Genomic DNA, 10,167 nt, shown 5'->3' with positions numbered 1-10,167 from the left:
GAGAAGTAGTTTGTATCATTTTTTATTTTTTATTTTTTTATTTTTTGGTCTTTTAACAAATTACTGCTATTTCCTAGAAGCTTCCTTTTTTAAGTTTATTTATTTATTTTGAGAGACAGAGACAGAGACAGAGAGCAACTGGGAAAGGGGCCGAGAGAGGGAGAGAGAGAATCCCAAGCAGGCTCCACACTTTCAGTGCAAAGCCTGGTGTGACTCACCAACTGTGAGCTCATGACCTGCGCTGAGACCGAGAGTCAGACACTTAACCAGCTGAACCACTCAGGTGCCCCCAGAAACTTCTAGTCTTTCAGATTAACACAAAAGTGTCAGTATGTTTCTTTCATGAAGGGTACTTTATCTAGCAACTTTTCATATTATATCCATTATGGAGTTAGCGGTAAAGAAAAAAGTGAATTAGCTTGTTTTACTGTTTTAAAAAAAACAGAACTCATGATGATTTAAAAAAAACACATGAGAATATTTTGACTTAATTATGATCACTAAGTATTTTGTATAAAGAATAAATAGGTCTTGTATTTATAAGGATTTTTTTTAACTTTAATATATTCGATTAACCACCAATAATATTTTTTTCAAGGCTAATATCAATGGTTCAGGAGCAGTTTATGTAACCATCTACACTAAATTTAGGTATTTTAATATATTTTTTTTTAAGTAGGCTCCACGCCCAGCACAGAAACCAATGTGGGGCTTGACCTCACAACCTTGAGATCAACACCTGAGCTGATATCAAGAGTCAGACGTTTAACTGACTGAGCCATGCAGGTGCCCCGAAATTTAGGCATTTTAAGAAGGATTTTCCCCCCAGAAATCTTCATTTATCAAATTTGTCTCGAGTCCAATTGTGTTTAAAGATCATGCCCACTGTATTGCAGATTTATTCCTTTACTCTCTCTGGAATGTCTTTTCATATTATTGTCTGTGCCGTTCCTTGTCATATGAGGAAAAAATATTAGGTATTGAATGACATTGGAGAAAAACATTTCCATTTCTTGAAGGGCTCAATTTGTGCAGAGACCAATTCTGATAACCCTAAGAAACCTGAATTCTAATCTTCAGGATATGTCAAGAGATTTTACTGAACTTCTTTATTTTGCAACATTTTGACATCACTGGGCCAAAATGAATGCTGTGTCATAGAGTCATTGAAGTAAGTCATAGAGTGTTAGAACTGAAAGATCCCTCAGAGATCAAGTGTAAGTCATTATTTATCTGCTGAAGCCTGGCAGCATAGCCTGGCAGGTAAGCTTACATACTGTCAAGCTAGATAAACCAGGTTAGTTTTCCAGTTTTTCCATTTGCTTCTTGGGGATCTTGTCCAGTTACTCAGCCTCAGTTTCCTCATCTGTAAAATGGAAGTAATAATGTGTCTACTTTCTAGTCTTATTGTGAGATATTTAGATGAAACAATCTTAGAAAATCCTGTATATAGCATAGTACCTGGCGAATGGTAAGCCTTCAGTAGGTGTTACTTATTAATAATTAATTTTAAAAAAGCCCCAGGATATATTATTGGCTTAAGATTACTCTCAGCTATAATCATGTCCTTAGTATTGGTTTCTGTGAGGCCACCATCGTGTTGTTTGTCCTCCTTTAGATTCTTTTGCTGCTCTCAATCTGCACAACCTTGATTATTCCCCGAGAAATTATTCCTCAAGTAATCTTTCCTGGTGCCTAAATACAAACTCACTTAACTTAAAGCTAAGTTAAGTTTAACTTAACTTATAGGCAAATTAAACTATATGTGCTTGGCAAAAAATCAAAAAGCAAATGAGGAAGGAAAATAATTTTAATATTGTGCATGATTATGCCTATTTTATAAAATGAGCCTGTGAACTTGTGTTGCCTTGGATTAAGTGTGAGTTGGGATTCATGGATCCTCTGTTCCTGCAAGTTCATTTCCTTGGTCTCTCTTAGAATGAGCATCTTGCTGGGCTGAACATACTTCTTGTGTTTAAAGATATCTAAGTTTCGTACAAGGAAGCCTTTAAGCATAAGCCCATTGCTTCACCTGGTGCTCCACTGAAGGAACAGCAGTTAGTTGAAATGCCAAAGGAAAAACAGGTTGCTTTGGGCTAATGGCGTTGATAGGAAATTGATACCTTCCTAAAGGATTTTAATTCTTTTTAAGTTGTGAAATATGCCCAGACACAAAAACTGAATAACGATAAGAAATATTTCATATACACACAAAATATTAAAAACAGTAAAAGTTAAATTCACAAAAATATTAGCAATAGCAAACCGGTCTGCCAATAGAGCAAAAACCTATATAATCACCACTCAAAGAACAGCACAACGCTGACACTTCAAAAGCCTACCTAGTGCCTTCTCGCGTAAAGACAAGCTTGCGTCCCATTCAGTATACAATCATTTCTATACATGTTCTATGTGAACGTGAAAACAGTGTCTATTCTGCAGTTATAGAGTTCTGTATATGTCCTTCAGGTCATAGTTGCAGACTGAACTGTTCAAATGTGTATCCTACAGTTTTCATGCTTTGGTTTTGAGAAGGGTACTAAAATCTACCAAGATCATGGATTTACATTTTCCTCCTTACAGTTCACATAGTTTTCGTTTCATATATTTTGATGCTGTGTCATTAGGTGTGTATCAATTTAAATTGTTATCTTCCTGGTAAATTGGCCTTTTTCCTTTTTTAAATGTTTTTTTTTTTTGAGAGAGAGGGAGAGAGAGCGCGAGAGAGCGCGTGTACAAGTGGGGGAGGGGCAGAGAGTGAAGAGACAGCTGCCAGCACAGACCCCAGTCTGGGGCTTGATCTCATGAACTGTGAAATCATGACCTGCACCAAAACCAAGAGTCACACGCTTAACCAGCTGAGCCACCCAAGCACCCCAAACTTTTAGGAAGTGTTCCTCTGTTTTTAGAAGTTTTTTGCCTAAAGGCTATGATATTATCATAATAACATCAGTTCCCTTTTGGTTAGTGTTCCAGTGGAATATCTTTCTCCATCCTTTTAACCTTCTGTAGCTTTATTTTATTTTAACATTTTATTTTGACAAATTTTAAACGTACAGAAAAGTGGAAAGATTGACCAACAAGCAGCCATATACCTGTTACCTAGATTTACCAGTTGCTAACATTTTGCCACCTTTGCTTTCTCTCTCTCTACATATGCAGTTTTTAAAGTTTATTTATTTATTTTGAGAGAGACAGAGCATGAGCAGGGGAAGGGCAAAGAGATAGAAATAGAATCCCAAGCAGGCTCCACTCTGTCAGCACTGAGCCCAGTGCAGGGCTCGAACTCATGAGACATGAGACCACGACCCGAGGGAAAATCAGCAGCTGGATGCTTAACCGACTGAGCCACCCAGGTGCTCCTCTAAATATGCATTTTTATTTATTTATTTTTTATTAAAAAAATTTTTTTTTAAATGTTTATTTATTTTTGAGACAGAGAGAGACAGAGCATGAATGGGGGAGGGTCACAGAGAGGGAGACACAGAATCCGAAGCAGGCTCCAGGCTCTGAGCTGTCAGCACAGAGCCTGACGTGGGGCTTGAACTCACAGACTGTGAGATCATGACCTGAGCCGAAGTCAGATGCTTAAACGACTGAGCCACCCAGGCGCCCCTAAATATGCATTTTTATATAAAGCTTTTATTTTGGGATACTTTTAGATTTACAGAAAAGTTACATCTATTAAACAGAGTGTTCCTGTACACGCTTCAATCAGTTTCTTCTCATGTTAACAGACATCTCATATAATAACCTTGGTTCTGTTGTCAGAGGTGAATAATTAGCATTGGTATTTTACTATTAACTACATTATAGGCTTTATTTGGATTTCAGCAGTTTTTCGACTGATAGCATTTTGCTATTATAGGATCCAACCCAGGATACCATTTTGCATTTAGAATATACTTTTAAAAAATTCTGAACCATTTGACGCTAAGTTGCACACACCATGACACTTTACTTTTCGATACTTTAGCACGTAACTCCTAAGAACTAAGACAGTCTCCTGTATAATCACTATATATACACACACATACATATATTTTGCTCAAGAAATTTAATGTGATGCAATAATTTTAGGTAATAAGCTTTCTTAATAAAAATGAAGTAATAAAATTTCCTGATAACTCATTAATAATTTTTTTAAAACTCTTAGGATCTAATTAAAGATCAAGCATTACATTTTGTGATCATGTCTCTTGACCTCCTTCAAACTAAGAAAATTTCTCAGCTTTTCTTCTTTGGTCTTTCATGACTAGCATATTTGAAGACTGTGGCAGTTATTAGTACTTTGTCTCACAATCTGGATTTGACTATTTTCTCATTATTAGATTCAGATTTAAAATTTTTGGCAAGACCGACTACCTGGGTGACATTTCCCATTGTATCACATCAGGATGGCTATATTGATACATTGGTGTGTTTCCATTACTGGTTAAAGTGGTGTTTTCAGGTTTCTCCATTGAAAAGATACCTTTTCCTTTTTATAATGAGTAAGGTGATATTTTGAGACTTACATGAATATCCTGTTTACCTGCCAACTTGCATGGAATGGTAGCATTCATTGGTCATGTTTTCTGCCATTTATTATTACATTGGTAGTTGTAATAAGTTGATTCTTTTTTTTTTTTTTAATGTTTACTTATTTTGACAAGGAGAGAGAGGGAGAGAGAGTACAAACGGGAGGGGCAGAGAGAGAGAATCCCAAGCAGGCTGTGTACTGTCAGTGCAGAGCCTGACGCTGGGCTCGATCTTGAGATCATGACCTGAGCTGAAATGAAGAGTCAGACGCTTAACCAACTGAGCCACCTAGGCGCCCCAGTAAGGTGAATACTTAATTTTGCCATTTCTTTTACATTTATTAGATATTGTTCTTCTGTAAAGAAGAGTCTTCCCTTTTGCTCTCAATTTTTTTCTTTCATCATTCTTTTCAAATCACTATGTACTGATGGACTCTTTCTGTTCATATATGCTGTAATCTCAATACATTTACTCATTTCAGAATTACCAGTCCAATAACCACTGTTGACAACACATCTACTAAGTAGAGGCCAGGTTTTTTTGAGTAAGTAAAATAGAAGTTTCGAAAAGTCAAAACTTGATCCACTTAGAGAATTTTTACTCTGGTTGAACCATATTCCCAGCTAACCATTCTCATTAGTTTCTGCATTGTCTTTCCTGTGTTTCTTTTTCCAAAAATAAGCACGTGTTTATATGCACTTTTTAAAAACTGCGGTAGAGTTGACACACAATGTTACACTAGTTTTACGTGTATAATAGAGTGATTCAGCAAGTCTTTGTGTTAGGCTCTGCTCACAAATGTAGCTACTGTCCCTGACCGTACAACACTGTTACAGTCCCACTGACTGTCTTCCCTATGCTGTGCCTTTCATTCCCATAATGCATTCATTCCATAACTGGAAGCCTGCACCTCCCACTCCCTTCCATTCACTTTGCCCACCCCCCAATCCTTTTCCCTCCGGCAGCCACCAGTGTGTCCTCTCCATATATGTACTTTATTTTCTCTTTTCTCATGCAAAAGCAGCATGTTATATATAAGTATTTTACACCTTGCATTTTTAAGTTAACATAGCTTGGATAGTTTTTCACTTCAGTTCATAGCGATCTTTTTCTTTCCTTCTCCTCCTCCCTTTCCTCTCTCCCCGCCTCTGTCTCCCCCTGCCCTTGTGTCATACTATTGTAAAGGTGTACCACAATTTATTCAACTAATCTATGGTTGGGCGTTTAGATTGTTTCTAAGCTTTTGCTATTTTATAGACTTTGTATAGAATTATATAGTGAGTAACTTTGAGAATACATAGTTTTATATTTGTGGAGGTCTATTTTTTTTTTAAGATTATTTTTAAGTAATCTCTTCACCCAACGTGAGGCTCAAACTCAACCCCGAGATCAAGAGTTGCACACTTCACCAACTGAGCCAGCCAGGTACCCTTATGGAGGGATATCTTAAGAGTAGCTTTCTAGGGGCGCCTGGGTGGCTTGCTAGCCTCTGACTCTTGATTTTGGCTCAGGTCATGATCTCAAGGTTCATGAGAACTTGCCCCATGTTGGGCTCTATTTTGACAGCACAGAGCCTGCTTGCGATTCTCTTTCTCCCTCTCTCTCTGCCCTCCCCCCTCTCAAAATAAATAAATGAACTTAAAAAAATGTCTGTTTAAGAGTAAATTTCTAGAAGTGAGCTTGTAAGTCCAAGGGTAAATGCATATATAGTTTTGTTAGCCTATAATCCGGGCAAAAAGGCATTTTAGGCAGAAGTTACAGCAGGTATAAAGGCTCTGAGGCAGGGGCATGTAGCTGCTGTGCTGAGGGAATAGGCAGAGTCCCCATGAAGCAACAGGGATGAAAAGTGACCTGCTGAAGATCTTTGCACCAGTGGCAGAGCTCAACTGGGGCCCTGGCTTCCATATAGTCAGTCCATTGCAACACACTTATTTTGTTTGTTTGTTTTTTTAATGTTTGTTTATTTTTGAGAGAGAGACCAAGAGAGAGCAGAGGAGGGGCAGAGAGTGGGAGACACAGAATCCAAAGCAGGCTCCAGGCTCCGAGCTGTCAGCACAGAGCCCGACGTGAGGCTCAAACCCACAGACCCCGAGATCATGACCTGAGCTGAAGTTAGACGCTGAACTGACTGAGCCACCCAGGTGCCCTGCAACGCACTTACTAAACAAAGAACACATGCGTGCAAAACAGGAATGTATTTGACCAGAGCTCGTGTTGTCAGCGCTATCAGGGAAGAGTGGAGAGAAGTTTATATGGACCAGAGTCCAGTAAGACTCCAGAGATGAGGCAGAACATAATGTTTAAGATTGGAGTAACAGTTGAAGCAGAGCAGGGCCATATTCCTAACTTTTAGAACTAAGTGTGGATAAGGGCTTGGAGGTAATGCCAGGAGTGGAATCTTTATCTGAGAGGAATGAGAAGAAAACTGGAAACAGGTGGGTAAACTGGGCCGTATTATAAAGATTTTCAGATTCCAGGATGAAATTTGAAGCTGATTTGTCTGGAGAATTACTGCCACTTTTTGATGTGTGGATGAGGTGATAAGTGTCTTCTCTAGTTTGTGGTCGTTTTGTCCATCTCTTTTCACCGTGAAAAATTCATTCATTTAGTTGTTGTAATGATTATTTAGGAGACATCTATGTGCCTGGCTCTGGTAGGGTCTCATTGTTAGCTGATACTTCGTCACATTGTTTTCTCTCCTTGATGTATTTGGACATAACTTCACATCAGGGGTGCCTGGGTGGCTCAGTCAGTTAAATGTCCAACTCTTGATTTTGGCTCAGGCCATGATCTCACGGTTCTGAGATCGAGCCCGTGTCAACATGGAGGCTGCTTGGGATTGTTTCTCTCCCAGCTCTCCCCTCTCTCTCTCCCCTTCCCCTGTTCTCTCCTTCTCTCAAAATAAATTAAAAAAAGGAAAAAAAAAAGACTCAGAGGCCACCTAAGACTTGCAGCATCAATTAAGTTTTCTAATTGCCCACTATTAGGCTTACAGCTCGATTGGTTATAAGCTGGGAACCCCTTCTCTAACTTCCAAAAAAAAAAAAAAACAACAAAAAAAAACAGGCTAGGACGTGATCCTTGCTCCTAAGGGCTTAAGGAATGTACTGCATTTTCACTTTGGAGGAGCAGGTGGCATTTGTTCTTCTGTCCCTCATTCTCCTTATCCTGGGTCCTGTTTAGAGCTGTCCTGTGCAGTAGTTGAGCTACTAACCACGTGTGTCTAGAGTACTTGGAAGGTTGCTGGTCTGAACTGAGGTGTGCTCTAAAAGTGTAGAACATGCTTTCCATTTCACAGACTTAGTATGACAAAGAGAATATAAAATGTCTCTGTAATAATTTCCTTTGATATCAATTATGTGCTGAGACAATGCTTTGGGTATATTGTGTTAAAAATACATTAAGGGACGCCTGGGTGGCTCAGTCAGTTAAGCGTCCGACTCTGGGTTTCAGCTCAGGTCATGATCTTGCAGTTGGTGAGATCAAGCTCCAGGTCGGGCTCTGCCCTGACAGCATGGAACCTATTTGGGATTCTGTCTCCCTCTTTCTGCCCCTCCCCTGCTCGTGCTGTCTCTCTCTAAATAAATAAACTTAAAAATACATTGAAATTAATTTCATATTTTTTGTTTTTACTTTTTTAAAAACATGGCTACTAAGAAATGTAAAATTGCGTATGTGGCTTGCATTATATTTCTATTGGAGAGTGTGGTCTAGTAACTTGATGAAATTTAGGGTAAACATTACATCATATTGCATCATATCAAGTGGTACATAGGATGAGCTTGTTCCACTCTTAGTAATACTAAATTTGGTATTTTTCCAAACTCTCCATTATAAAGACACATTTTGATAACTTTCAGAACTTTCCATTTTAAAGGTATATATATTTTAAACCACTTCCAGAATTTTTGTTGTAATGATACTAAAAAAAAAAAAGCAACACTCAGAACTTTCCATTTTAAAGATAGATTTTGAGTATTTCTGGACTCTCCAGTGTTAAGATACGCTATTTTCTTTTGCAATTAGAAATCTGTGGAGTGATATTTTGGCACCTTGGGAACATCCTGTTTCCATTCTTTTTTACCTAGTGGTTTTAGTACCCCTTGAAGATCCTTTCCTGAAGGAATGCCAGTTATGTGGCATGTGGATTAGTCACTTCATATAATCGATGTTTGATTAGAAAAGTTAGGTATAAGTGAAATTTTTCTTTAATATAATTTATTGTCAAATTGGCTTACATACAACACCCAGTGCTCATCCCAACAGGTGCCCTCCTCAATGCCCATCACCCACGTTCCTCTCTCCCCCAGGCCCTATCCACCCTCAGTTTGTTCTCTGTATTTAAGAGTCTCTTATGGTTTGCCTCCTTCCCTTCCCTCTCTGTAACTTTTTTTCCCCCTTCCCCTTCTCCCCTGGTCTACTGTTAAGTTTCTCAAGATCCACAGATGAGTGAAAACATATGGTATCTGTCTTCCTCTGACTGACTTATTTCACTTAGCATAACACCCTCCAGTTCCATCCATATTGCTACAAATGGCATGATTTCATTCTTTCTCATTGCAGGCACATGTACCCTAATGTTTATAGCAGCACTTTCAACTGTAGCCAAATTATGGAAAGAGCCTAAATGCCCATCAACTGATGAAAGGACAAGTGAAATTTTAAAATACGGAATCAGGGGCACCTGGGTGGCTCAGTTGGTTAAAGATCTGAGTTCGGCTCAGGCCATGATCTCACGGCTTGTGGGTTCGAGTCCCGTGTTGGGCTCCGTGCTGACAGCTCGGAGCCTGGAGCCTGCTTCAGATTCTGTGTCCCCCTCTCTCTCTGCCCCGCTCATGCTCTGTCTCTCTGTTTCTCAAAAATAAATAAACATTAAAAAATTTTTTTAAATATAAAATATGGAATCAGCTTACACATACAATGGTTGTCAGGTCATGATCTCGCGGACCGTGGGTTTGAGCCCCGTGTCGGGCTCTGGGCTGATGGCTCAGAGCCTGGAGCCTGCTTCCAGTTCTGTGTCTCCCTCTCTCTCTGCCCCTCCCCCATTCATGCTCTGTCTCTCTCTGTCTCAAAAATAAATAAACGTTAAAAAAAAAATTTAAAGGAACCTTATTGTAAGTCTTTTTTTGCAAAGCTAGTAATCACCCATTAATTTCTGCTATCCTTACAAACTTTAATTTTCATGTATAACACATTTATTCAACAAATTGTTGAATGCTTATTATGTTGCAGACACTGTGTTAAGCATTTAGAGTGGAGTGGTTAGCAGAAGAAGCGCGGCTGTCCTTCGTGGAGGATGCATCCTTCCAGATCAGGAGACAGAATTGCCCAGAACTCAGTGAGTGAAGGCGAGTAGGAAGCTGTCTCTGCAGCATCTTGATTCGGGAGGTGTTATAGAGGCTTTGCCTCACAACCCTGCTTAAATGCTTTGAAATTCAGAACCTGCAACAGTCATTCTCCATGGGTTTGATGAGAAGGGTATATAGCAGAGCTGGCAGTTCCCTCCTGTTGTCTTTCTAATGTAACGCTGAACTATGATTGTAGACCTTTTCCCTCAACTGCACTTTTTTCTAATTTTCTTTTCTCTCTGGACATTTCCCCAGCATTGCTGGGGTCCACACCTCCATGAGGCATGTCTCAGAGGCT

Source organism: Panthera tigris, chromosome A1 (genome assembly GCF_018350195.1).
Source record: "Panthera tigris isolate Pti1 chromosome A1, P.tigris_Pti1_mat1.1, whole genome shotgun sequence".
NCBI lineage: Eukaryota > Metazoa > Chordata > Mammalia > Carnivora > Felidae > Panthera > Panthera tigris.
This window is presented reverse-complemented; position numbering follows the sequence as displayed.